The following is a 13,757-nucleotide window of genomic DNA, read 5'->3' as shown; positions in this document are numbered from 1 at the left end:
TCCCATGGGTATACTCCTGGGATGGAGCCCCTCGTAGCAAAGGGCTCTCTGCTCAGCAAGGAGCCTACTTCCTCCTTTCTGTCTCTGCCTGCCTCTCTGCCTACCTGTGATCTCTGTCAAATAAAGCAAAAACAAACAAACAAACAAAAACTTAAGTGCACAATTCAGTGGTGCTAAATACATTCATAGTGTTGTGCAACCATCACCACCATCATCTCCTGAACTGTTTTCATCTCTGAAAGTCAAACTGCATACCCATTAACTCCCCAATCCACCCTCCTGGGAAGCCTCTGGCAACCACTCTTCTACATCCTGCCTCTATGATTTTGATCAAGTATCTCATATAAACAAGATCATACAGGGGCACCTAGATGGCTCAGTTGGTTAAGCATCTACCTTGGACTCCAGCCATGTCCTCCAGGTCCTGGGGTGTAGTCCTGGGTTAGAGCCCCAAGCCCACTGCTTCTCCCTCTCCCTCTGCCTGCCATTCCCCCTGCTTACGCTCTTTCTCTGTCAAATAAATAATTAAAACAAACAAACAAACAAACCACAAGAACATACAATATTATCCTTTGTGATAGGCTTATTTCATTTGTGTCCCAAAGTTCATCCATCTTACAGCATATGTCAAAATTCCCTTCCTTTTTAATATTTCATTGTATGTATATACCACATTTGTTTGTTTATGTATTTATCTGTTGATGGACATTTAAGTTGCTTCCACATTTTAGCTATTGTAAATATTGTGGCTATGAACATGGGTATACTATTATCTCTGCCAGACACTGCTTTCAATTTTGAGGGGAATATACCAGAATTGCAGGATCATATGGTAATTCTATTTAATTTTTTGAGGAACCACCATACTCTTTTCCACATGACTATATTGTTTTATATTCCCACTAACAGTGATAAAGTTCCAATTTCTCCACATTCTCCCTAACACTTATTTTCCATTTGTTTCTGTTGTTGTTATTTGTTTTTGATGATAGCCATCCTAGTGGGTGTGAGGTGGTATCTCATTGTAATTTTGATTTGCATTTCCCTAATGATTAGTAATGTTGAATATCTTTTCATGTGCTTATTGGTCATTTGTGTATCTTCTTTGGAGAAATTTCTATTCAAGTCCTTTGCCCATTTTTTAAGCTTAAATTTTAGTTAACATACAGTGCAATATTGATTTCTGGAGTAGAATTCAGTGATTCATCACTTACGTAGAACACCCAGTGCTCATCCCAAGTGCCTACTTTAATACCCATCACCCATCTAGCCTATTCCCCACCCATCCCTCCATCAACCCTCACTTTGTTCTCTATTGTTAAGAGTCTCTTATGGTTTGTTTCCCTCTCTCCTTTCACCCCCTTCCCATATGGTCATCTGTTTTCTTACTTAAATTCCACATATGAGTGAGATTGTATGGTATTTGTCTTTCTCTGACTGACTTATTTCGCTTAGCATAATACTCTCAAGCTCCATCCACATTGTTGCAAATGGCAAGATTTCATTCTTTTTGATGGCTGAGTCATATTCCATTGTGTATATATACCACCTCTTCTTTATCCATTCATCAATAAATGGACGTTTGGGCTCTTTCCATAGTTTGGCTATTGTTGATAATACTGCTATAAACATCAGGGTGCAGAGAAACTTGGGTGGACTCAGTCAGTTAAGCATCTGGTCTCTGCCCAGGTCATGATCCCAGGGTCCTGGGATCAAGCTGCATCAGGCTCCCCAATCATGGGGAGTCTGCTTCTCTCCCACCCTGCTCCTCCCCATGACTGTATCTCTCTCTCTCAAATAAATAAATAATCTTTAAAAAGGAAATTTTTAAAAAATCGGGGTGCAGTTGTCCTTTTCGATCACTATGTTTGTATCCTTGGGTAAATGCCTAGTAGTGCCGTAGCTGGGTTGTAGGATGGTTCTATTTTTAACTTTTTGAGGACCCTCCATATTCTGCAGAGTGCCTACACAGTTTGCATTCCCACCGACAGTCCTTTGCCCATTTTTTAACTGGGTTGTTTGTAGTTTTGTTAATGAGTTCTGGAGTTTTCTACATATTCTATATATGAATATCTTATCAAATATATGATTTGCAAATATTTTCTCCTATTCTTTGGGTTTTCTTTTTACTCTCTTGATATTATTGTCTTTTGATATACAAAACTTACTTTCATGAAGTTTTCTCTTTGTCCATTTTCTCTTATTGCCTGTGTCTTTAGTGTCAATTCTAAGAAATCAATGGCAAAGCAATGTCATGAAATTTTGCCTTAGGTTTTCTTCCAAGATTTGTATAGTTTTAAATCTTATATTTAGATCTTTGATTTATTTTTAGTTCGTTTTTGTGGATGGTGTCAGGTAAGGCTCCAACTTCATTCTTATGCATGTAGCTATCCAATTTTCCCAGCATTATTTATTCAGGAAACTGTCCTTTCTCCATTGAATGGTCCATTGTCAAAAATCATTTGATGATATATGTGAGGATTTATTTCTGGACCATCAATTCCATTGGTCTGTATATTTGCCATTATCCCAGTACCACACTGTCTTTATTACAGTAGCATTCTAATAAGTTTCAAATCAGGAAGGGTGAATCATCCAGCTTTTTTGTTCTCTTTCTTTTTTTTTTTAGGATTTTATTTATTTATTTTACAGAGAGAAAGATCACAAGCAGGCAGAGAGGCAGTCAAAGAGAGAGGGGGAAGCAGGCTCTCCGAGGAGCAGAGAGCCCGATGCGGGGCTCGATCCCAGAACCCTGGGGTCAGGACCTGAGCCAAAGGTAGAGGCTTACCCCACTGAGCCACCCAGGTGCCCCTTTTGTTCTCTTTCAAGATAGTATTGGTTGGGGTGCTTGGATGGCTCAGTGGGTTAAGCCTCTGCCTTTGGCTCAGGTCATGATCTCAGGGTCCTGGGATTGAGCCCCACATCAGGCTCTCTGCTCAGTAGGGAGACTGCTTCCCCCTTCTTGCTCTGCCTGCCTCTCTTCCTGCTTGTGATCTCTGTCTGTCAGATAAATAAATAAAATCTTAAAAAAAATTAAAAAGGTAGTATTGGTTATTCAGCGTCCCTTGAGATTCCATATGAATTTTAGGAAGATTTTCTATTTCTGCAAGAATTGTCACTGGGATTATGATAGGGATTAAGCTGTAAAACTCTTTGGATAATATTGAAATCTTAATAATATTAAGTATTTCAATCCATGAACATGGGATGTGTTTGCATTTATTTATATCTTTAATTCTTTTATCATTGTTTTGAAGTTTTCATTGGATGTCTTTTTTTTTAAGATTTTATTTATTTATTTGACAGACACCACAAGTAGCAGAGAGGCAGGCAGAGAGAAAGGAGGAAGCAGGCTCTCCAAGGAGCAGAGAGCCCGATGCGGGGCTTGATCCCAGAACCCTGAGATCATGACCTGAGCCGAAGGCAGAGGCCTTAACCCACTGAGCCACCCAGGCGTCCCTGTATGTCTTTTTTTTAATGTTTTATTCATTTGTTTATTTATTTTATTTTTAATTAACATATATTGTATTATTTGCTTCAAGTGTACAGGTCTGTGAACCATCAGTCTTACACAATTTACAGGACTCACCACAACACATACCCTCCCTAATGCCAATAACCCAGCCACCCTATCTCTACCCACCAACCCCAGGAACCCTCACTTTGTTTTGTGAGATTGAGAGTCTCTTATGGTTTGTCTCCCTCCCTAGTCCCATTTTGTTTCATTTTTCCCCTCCCTGCCCCCCATGACCCCCTGCCCTGCCTCTCAGATTCCTCATATCAGACAGATCATATGATAAATGTCTTTCTCTGACTGACTTATTTCGCTTAGCATGATACCCTCTAGTTCCATCCATATTGTTGCAAATGGCAAGATTTTGGGGTTTTGATGGCTGCATAGTATTCCATAGTATACACCACTTCTTCTTTATCCATTCATCTGTTGATGGATATCTAGGTTCTTTCCATAGTTTGGCTATTCTAGACATTGCTGCTATAAACATTCGGGTACACGTGCACCTTCGGATTACTACATTTGTATCTTTAGGGTAAATACCCAGTAGTACAATGGCTGTGTCATAGGGTAGCTCTATTTTCAGCTTTTTGAGGAACCTCCATACCATTTTCCAGAGTGGCTGCACCAGCTTGCATTCCCACCAACAGTTTAGGAGGGTTCCCCTTTTTCCGTACCCTCACCAACATCTGTTGTTTCTTGACTTATTGATTTTAGCCATTCTGACTGGTGTGAGGTGGTATCTCATTGTGCTTTTGATTTGTATTTCCCTAATGCCGAGTGATGTGGAGCATTTTTATGTTCATCAAGGATATTGGTCTGTAATTCTTTTTTTGATGGGATCCTTGTCTGATTCTGGGATCAAGGTAATGCTGGCCTCATAAAATGAGTTTGGAAGTTTTCCTTCCATTTCTATTTTTTGTAACAGTTTCTGGAGAATAGGAATTAATTCTTCTTTAAATGTTTGGTAGAATTTCCCTGTGAAGCCATCTCGCCCTGGGCTCTTGTTTGTTGGGAGATTTTTGATGACTGCTTCAATCTCCTTAGTGCTAATGGGGCTGTTCAGGTTTTCTTTTTCTTCCTGGTCCAGTTTTGGTAGTTTATATGGCTCTAGGAATGCATCCATTTCTTCCAGATTGTCAAATTTGCTGGCATATAGTTGCTCATAATATGTTCTTATAATTGTTTCCATTTCTTTGGTGTTGGTTGTGATCTCTCCTCTTTAATTCATGATTTTATTTGTTTGGGTCCTTTCTGTTTTCTTTTTGATAAGTCTGGCCAGGGGTTTATCAATCTTATTAATTCTTTCAAAGAACCAACTCCTAGATTCCTTGATTTGTTCTATTGTTTTTTTGGTTTCTATTTCATTGATTTCTGCACTGATCTTTATCATTTCTCTTCTCCTGCTGGTTTTAACTTTCTTTGTTGTTCTTTCTCCAGCTCCTTTAGGTGTAGGCTTAGGTTGTGTATTTGAGACCTTTCTTGTTTCCTTTTTTTTTTTTAAGATTTTATTTATCTATTTGACAGACAGAAATCACAAGTAGGCAGAGAGGCAGGCAGAGAGAGGAGGAAGCAGGCTCCCTGCTGAGCAGAGAGCCCAATGGGTGGCTTGGTCCCAGGACGCTGGGGCTCAATCCCAGGATGCTGGGATCATGACCTGAGTCGGGATCATGACCTGAACCATGATCATGATCATGACCTAACCCACTGAGCCACCCAGGCACCCCGACCTTTCTAGTTTCTTGAGAAAGGCTTGGATTGCTATATATTTTCCTCTCCAGAGCTCCTTTGTTGTGTCCCACAGATTTTGAACCATTGTGTTTTCATTATCACTTTTTTCCATGAATTTTTTCAATTCTTCTTTAATTTCCTGATTGACCCATTTATTCTTTAGAAGAATGCCCTTTAGTCTCCATGTATTTGGGCTCTTTCCAATTTTCCTCTTGTGATTGAGTTCTAGCTTCAGAGCATTGTGGTCTGAAAATATGCAGGGAATCATCCCAATATTTTGATACTGGTTGAGACCTGGTTTATGACTCAGGATGTGATCTATTCTGGAGAATGTTCCATGTGCACTAGAGAAGAATGTGTATTCTGTTGCTTTGGGATGAAATGTTCTGTATATATCTCTGATGTCCATCTGGTCCAGTATGTCATTTAAGGCCTTTATTTCCTTGTTGATCTTTTGCTTAGATGATCTGTCCATTTCACTGAAGGGAGTGTTAAAGTTCCCTACTATTATTGTGTTATTGTCCATGTGTTTCTTTGATTTTGTTATTAATTGGTTTATATAGTTGTCTGCTCCCATGTTAGGGGCATAGGTATTTAAAGTTGTTATATCTTCTTGTTGGACAGACCCTTTGAGTATGATATAGTGTCCTTCCTCATCTCTGATTAGAATCTTTGGCTTAAAATCTAATTGATCTGATATAAAAATTGTCACCTCAGCTTTTTTTGGTGTCCATTAGCATGGTAAATTGTTTTCCACCCCCTCACTTTAAATCTGGAGGTGTCTTTGGGTCTAAAATGAGTCTCTTATAGACAGAATATTGATAGGTTTTGTGTTTTTTTAAATCCATTCTAATACCCTGTACCTTTTGATTGGGGCATTTAGCCCATTTACATTCAGGGTAACTATTGAGAGATGAATTTAGTGCCATTATATTGCCTGTAAGGTGACTGTTACTGTATATTGTCTCTGTTCCTTTCTGATCTACTACTTTTAGGGTCTCTCTTTGCTTACAGGACCCTTTCAATATTTCCTGTAGGGCTGGTTTGGTGTTTGCAAATTCTTTTTGTTTTTGTTTGTCCTGGAAGCTTTTTATCTCTCCTTCTATTTTCAATGATAGCCTAGCTGGATATAGTATTCTTGGTTGCATGTTTTTCTCACTTACTGCTCTGAATATATCATGCCAGTCCTTTCTGGCCTGCCAGGTCTCTGTGGATAAATCTGTTGCCAATCTAATATTTTTACCATTGTATGTTACAGACTTGTCCCGGGCTGCTTTCAGGATTTTCTCTCTGTCGCTAAGACTTATAGATTTTACTGTTAGATGACAGGGTGTGGACCTATTCTTAATTGACTTTGAGGGGGGTTCTTCGCACCTCCTGGATTTTTTTTTAAAGATTTTATTTATTTATTTGACAGAGAGAGATCACAAGTAGGCAGAGAGGCAGGCAGAGAGAGAGAGAGGGAAACAGGCTCCCTGCTGAGCAGAGAGCCCGATGTGGGACTTGATCCCAGGACCCTGAGATCATGACCTGAGCTGAAGGCAGTGGCTTAATCCACTGAGCCACCCAGGTGCCCACATCTCCTGGATTTTGATGCTTGTTTTCTTTACCATATTAGGGAAATTCTCTACAATAATTCTTTCCAATATACCTTCTGCTCCCCTCTCTCTTTCTTCTTCTTCTGGAATCCCAATTATTCTAATGTTGTTTAGTCTTATGGTATCACTTATCTCTTGAATTCTCCCTTTGTGGTCCAGTAGTTATTTGTCTCTCTTTTGCTCAGCTTCTCTATTCTCCATCATTTGGTCTTCTATATCACTAATTCTCTCTTCTGCTTCATTTAACCTAGCAGTAAGAGTCTCCATTTTTTATTGCACCTCATTAATAGATTTTTAAATTTCAACTTGGTTAGATATTAGTTCTTTTATTTCTCCAGAAAGGGCTTTTATTTCTCCAGACAGGGTTTCTCTAATATCTTCCATGGCTTTTTCAAGCCCAGCTAGCACCTTGAGAATTGTCACTCTGAATTCTAGATCTGATGTATTACCAATGTCTGTATTGATTAGGTCCCTGGCCTTCAGTATTGCCTCTTGTTCTTCTTTTTTTGTGTGTGTGTGAGTTTTGTCACCTTGTTATTTTATCCAGATAAGAATACATGAAGGAGCGAATAAAATACTAAAAGGGTGGTAAAGACCCCAGGAAAATGTGCTTTAACCAAATCAGAAGAGACCCCAAATTGTGGGGGAAAGAAAGGGAGTAAAAAGAAGTTCAGACAAAAAAATTCAGAAAAGAAAAAAAATGAAGAGAAAATATAAAAAAGAAAAAAAATATATATATATATATTAGACTGGTGAATAGAACAGGGTCACCCACTTAATTCTGGGAGTATTTTGGTCTCTTAGAAGAAACTACCCCCCCAAATTTTAAAGAATGAAAAACATATATAAGGGTAAACATGATGAAGGGATGGAATATAACTATAAAGATGAAAAAAAATTTTTTTTTTAATTTCTAAAAAAGGAGTTGAAAAGATAAGTTGGTTGGGAGAATAAAGAAAAAGAAAGTGGAGAGAATTTGCTCAGGCTGGAGACTAGAACAAAGCCCTATGCTAGATTTAGGTTATATTTTGATCTATTAGAGGAAGTTGTATCCCAAATTTTTTTAGAAGAAAAAACCCTATATCTATACAAAAAATAAAGTTAGATACAATGAAGGATAAAAGAGGACTATAATAATGAAGGTTCAAAAAGATTTTATTTTGAAAGGTATTGTTAAGATAAACTAGTTTAAAAAACGTTAAAAGAGGAAAGGGTAAAAGTTAAAAAAAATGTAGTGGAAGAAAAAAAATAAAATTAAAAAAAATTAATTAACTTCACCAGACTAAAGAATCATGGGGAGAAAGCCATAAATTCCATGCTTTGCTTTCCCCTCTTCTGTAATTTCACTGTTCTCCTTCATAAGTGAACCTCGTCATGGCTGGATTTCTTGCTGATCTTCTTGGGGAGGGGCCTGTTGTAGTGATTCTCAAGTGTCTTTGCCCGAGGCGGAATTGCACCACCCTTACCAGGAGCGGGGCTAAGTAATCTGCTCAGGTTCACTTTCGGGAACTTTTGTTCCCTGAGCACTTTTCTGTAGAGTTCCGGAGGACTGGAATGAAAATGGTGGCCTCCCAGTCTCTGGCCTGGATTACCCAAGAGCTCAGGGCCCCACTCCTCAGTGAGCCCTCGGAGAAAAGCACTCAATCACTCCCATCTTCCTGACCTCTGGCCGTGCCAAGCTCACCCAGCCTGTGACCAAGCATCTCTGTCTCTAACACACAGCCCTGCCTGGAGTCTCCAAACCTTACAGATCCCTGTGCTCTTCTGGGGGGGAGTCTCCCCAGATCTTGTGGGGTCCCCGCTCACAGAATAGTGGCCTGTGCCACGGATCACAATTTAAGGTAACCCTGAGTTGAGAGCTCAGTCCTTGGCTCCGTCTCTGTAGCCGGCTTCCCTGCTGTAATACCTGTGAGCTCTGTGACACTCAGACACTCCCAATTTTTCTGTGACCCCGCAGGACCTGAGGCCACATTGACCCTGCGTGGGCTTCACCCTGGTTTAGCCTCTGGAGAGATGTCCTTCAGTGGCGCAGACTTTTTTTTTTTTTAAAGATTTTATTTATTTATTTGACAGACAGAGATGACAACTAGGCAGAGAGGCAGGCAGAGAGAGAAAGGAGGAAGCAGGCTCCCTGCTGAGCAGAGAGCCCGATGCAGGGCTCGATCCCATGATCCTGGGATCATGGCCTGAGCCGAAGGCAGAGGCATTAACCCACTGAGCCACCCAGGCGCCCCAGTGGAGCAGACTGATTTTGTGCTCCATTGCTCCACTGCTTGCCGGGAGCCGGCCCCTCCCCGCGGGGTCTATATTCCCGTCGCTTTGGATTCACTTCTCCACTGGTCCTACCTTTCAGAAAGTGGTCGATTTCCTGTTTCTAGAATTGCTGCGCTTCTTCTCTTCAATCTCCTGTTGGATTTTTAGGTGTTTGGAATGGTTTGATAAGCTATCTAGCTGATCTCCTACTACCTGATGTCATCTCAGCCTGCTACTTCTCTGCCATCTTGACTCCTCCTCTCTTGTGATTTCTTTTTTGGTCCATTGGTTAAGAGTATGTTACTTGATTTCCACCAATTTGTGACCTTTCCAGTTTTATTTTTTTATTTTTTTAAATATTTTATCTATTTATTTGACAGACAGAGATCACAGGTAGGCAGAGAGGCAGGCAGAGAGAGAGAGAGAGGAGGAAGCAGACTCCCCGCCCAGCAGAGAGCCCAATGCGGGACCCTGGGATCATGACCTGAGCTGAAGGCAGAGGCTTTAACCCACTGAGCCACCCATGTGCCCCTTATTTTTGATTTCTAACTTCATCCTGTTGTGGTTGAAGAAGATATTTTGGATGATAGTCTATTTTTTCATATTTATTGAGACCTAATTCATGGTCTAACATTTGGTCTCTTCTGCAAAATGTCCTGTGTGCATTTGAAAAGAATGTATATGCTGTTGTTGGTTAGAATGTTCTGTATATGTGTTAGATTTACTTGGTTTATTGTGTTACTTAAGTCTTGCATTTATCTTCTAATTGTTGTATCCATTATTGAAAGTGTAGTATTTATGTCTCCAACTATTTTTATATGGCTGTTTATTTCTCCCTTCAGTTCTGTCAGTTTTGCTTTATATATTTTGAGGGTCTGTTATTAGGATTATTCAGGACTCAGCCCTCTGAGCCTGATTGGAGCTTTAGGTCCCTCTAGTGTCATGGTTAGTGACTTTGCTTGGTCTAGGCAGTGTTTCATAATTTAGAGTATTGGTCCAATGACTTTTCCCATTGGTTCACTTCTGAAGTATGAAAGACTCTATTCCTGTTAACCAAGCTCCAGTTTATAGAAAACAACCAAAATTGCAAAGTATATGAAAATGTAAAAACACAATTAAGATATATAGCCATGATACAAGATTCAAAAAGAAAGAAGCTGTGGACTGGATTATAAATTAAATATTGGAAGAATGAACTTAGTTCTGCTTACGAAGATTTGAGGCTGCCCTGTTGCTTTTCCTCAAACCAGTCTGTGCCTTCTGAAATTATTTCTAATCCAAGGGTTATTAACCTTTTTTGATCATATACAATTTTGAGTATTTGCTAAAAGCTTTCTATTTTTCCCCAGAAAAATGCTAATGTGCTCATTTCATATATATATTTATATTTAACTAAGGATAGTTAGAGAAACTACACGATTGAACAATATCAAGGAGAGAGGGGGCATGAAGAACAGAGAACATGGAATTGAGCCATAATCTTTGCATTTCCCAACGAAGCCATAATCTTTGCATTTCCCAGTGAAGCTTTAAATGTATCTGTAGTCTTCACTTTAATCAAAATAGTTTAATTTAGGAAAGAAAGAGCCCACTTCTTTTTCTTTATAAAATCTTGATTTTATTTCTTCCTGAATGTTTTTTTCTTTTTAAAGGAAAAAATATAAACCATATCTTTCAGGGGTCTCAGACTGACAGCTTAACTGAGGTCATGCTAGGATTCAAATATTTCTTTCTGGTCATGATAGGATGGCCAATGGGATGGATCTGACAAGGGTCTATTAGCAGCAAGGATGAAAAAAGTCCCTTTGGAATGATCTCATCATGGGGAAGAAACTGCTGGTTTGGGACAATGTGTCAGGTTTGAGGGTTAAGTGTGATTTGAACACACATATGTCACTTATTTCCCTGAAGCCCCTACTGACTTGAGTCTGACCCAAGGAAAGAAACAATTGTGATAAAAATGCTGAAATTTTATTAAACTCTCTGTAAGGCGTTGTAGCAGATGTTTGTGGTACCCTATGCCAATGCCTTCAAAGGTTCAAAGGTTGGTTTTGGTAAACACCTATGACTTTGAAACTGAGAGCATTTCTTCTGCCTCAAAAGGAGAAAGCTCACACCTTCAGCTGAGCAAGCTGGAAATGCCAGTAAATTAATGCCTCTGGAAACAACCTTCAGTCAATGACAGATGGGAACTTGGTAAGGAAGCAGCCCTTAGCCGATGATGAAGAGCTTCCTCATCCCTCTGGTTGGGATAATTCTTAGATGTGTTTTACCCTGTCTCCCAGAGTCCTCCAGCACGACTGGGCTTTATGGATAAGTGGCTTGATAACACACTGTTTATTGGTTTCCTTTCCATCATTGTCTTACTTTTCCTCCTTTCTTTCCACTCTTCCTGGTATTGTCTCCTGTATAAACTACTTGCACTTAAATCCTTATCTCAGAGGCTGTTTCTGGGGAGAAACTACTAAAAAGTGCACTGAGCAAACAAGGCACCCAAGCTTGGAGTCAGACAGACCTGGATTCAAACTCCTCTTACCAGTGGTTGTGAACAACTTAATTTCTCTAAGGCTGTTTCTTCATCTATAAAATGGGGACAATAACAGTGACTTTGCAAGGTCAGGTTGTAAAGGTTATTTTTGACCATATACAGAGAGCCTTGTGCATAGGGACTGCACATAGTAAGTGCTTCATACATGCTGGTAACGATCATTAATACCATCTTTATAATACTGTGGATATAGAACGGCATAGGTGGAGGCCAAAGCTGATTTTCACCTTCGGGATGACCTCTGAAGTAGGCTAATTTGGCAGCTGTGCTCTAGGAGCTGTTTCTAATGAGCAGCTGGGGCTTATCAATCTCAGTGGCTTAGAGGAAGCCTTGCCACAGACAGCCAAGACAGGACAGAAAGATAGCAGACATCACGTGATGTGTTAGAAGCCGAAGAGGTGGCACCATCAGTTATGCTGAGTTTCAACCGGTGGCCACAGTGTCATCAGTGGCTTTGTATCTGGGTCCTCTATTCACTTTGATGGCTGTGGTTTCATTAGCCTCACTCTTGAGGGATTATGCTCAGGGCTACTGAGGTTTGGTTTCTAGTTTAATGTTTTCTCAAACATACAAAGGCCCCTTCTGCTTCTATTATGATCATGACCTTGTTTTAGAGCCTTCCAAATTGGGGCTATTCCCTCTGCTCCCCTTCACTCCCCACCCCCAGACAAGATCATATTGGAATTCTTTGATCATAGTGAAAGAAATGGAGAGACTGGCGCAGGTTGAAGGGTTTCACTCATTCTTTAACCCCAGTTTATTCCAGTGCCGGGATTTGCCTGCAGGGCTGCAGCCTTTTCACAGCCGAAGGTGCCAGGGTGGATATAAATGATAGACTGCTTTGGCTAAGATGACAGACAGCTGGGGGAATTGGTAGTTGCTCGCCCCCTGCAGGTGTAACTGGACAGCCATGGTGGGTAGAAGGTGTTTCAGTTCTTTTTTGTACTTCACTCTAAGCCAAATTAAAGGACCTATGGTGATGTCCCTTCATAATATTCTTTTACTGATTTAGACACTAATAGATGAATTTCTCGCCAGTTCAGAAGGAAGATATGTGTAAAGGAAAAAGCACGCTAACATGATTCTTATACCAAAACAACTTAAAAATTAAAAACTTTCAAGAGAGAAGAGTATGGCAGAGAGAAGGAATCCAGCAACCTTGGTACACCTGACCTTAAGAACAATAACCCCACAGACTGTTCATCTCATCTGCTTCCTGGAAGAAAGAAAAATCTTTCAGAGACCTTGTCAGAGGTCTGAACCTCATGCAGGGCAATTCCCAAGAGGGTCCCATTACATCTGTATATAGTGTCAGAAAAATCTGGGGACATTGCCCCTTTAATACTAATCTCTGTAACACGTAATGGTACCTCTCAAAGTGACTTGCTTTAAAATGATTTGAGTTCAGGGGTGTTTTGGTGGCTAAGTCAGTTGAGGGCCCCAGGTCAGGCTTTATGCTGTACATATGCTGTACATGCTTAAGATTCTCTCTTTCCCTCTCCCTCTGTCCCTCCCCACCTGTCATGTGTGCTCTCTTGTGTGAAAAAAAAAAGAAGGTGATTTGAGTTCCATGCCTTGCGTTCATGTAAGACGGTGTGAGCTCATTGAGGGCAGAATTCAGATATGATTCATTTTTGTAGGTCCAGAAGCCAGCATAGTTCCTAGATGGGGTTGCCAGATTTAGCATGAAAACAAAACAAAACAATACTGAAAAGCTATTCGCTTATTCAAAATTCAAACGTAACAGGGTGTCCTGTATTTATTATCCTATTCCTTGCACATAGCTAACCTTGACAAACATTAGTGAGTGCGCGAGTGACTAGCACCATACCGACAAATGGAGAGCCAAACTGGTGAAAATGTGGATTGACTACGTAGAAGATCCTTCATAATCACAAAACATCAGAACTGTGTCTGCTTAACATGCTACCTGTGAAAATCTTGACAGCCTGGGTTTGACTTGAGACACATTTTCTACCCTGCTTGGTTAGCCATTCTCAGTGTCCATGTGGGAAAGATACGCATCTTCTGTTCATTTAAGTGTTTTGTTCCAACAATTTTACATCTTAATTCCACACATTTCTTGAGTTCATAGGTTTGCTTAATTGTTTAT

The sequence above is a fragment of the Neovison vison genome, chromosome 6 (assembly GCF_020171115.1).
Source record: "Neovison vison isolate M4711 chromosome 6, ASM_NN_V1, whole genome shotgun sequence".
Lineage (NCBI taxonomy): Eukaryota > Metazoa > Chordata > Mammalia > Carnivora > Mustelidae > Neogale > Neogale vison.
This window is presented reverse-complemented; position numbering follows the sequence as displayed.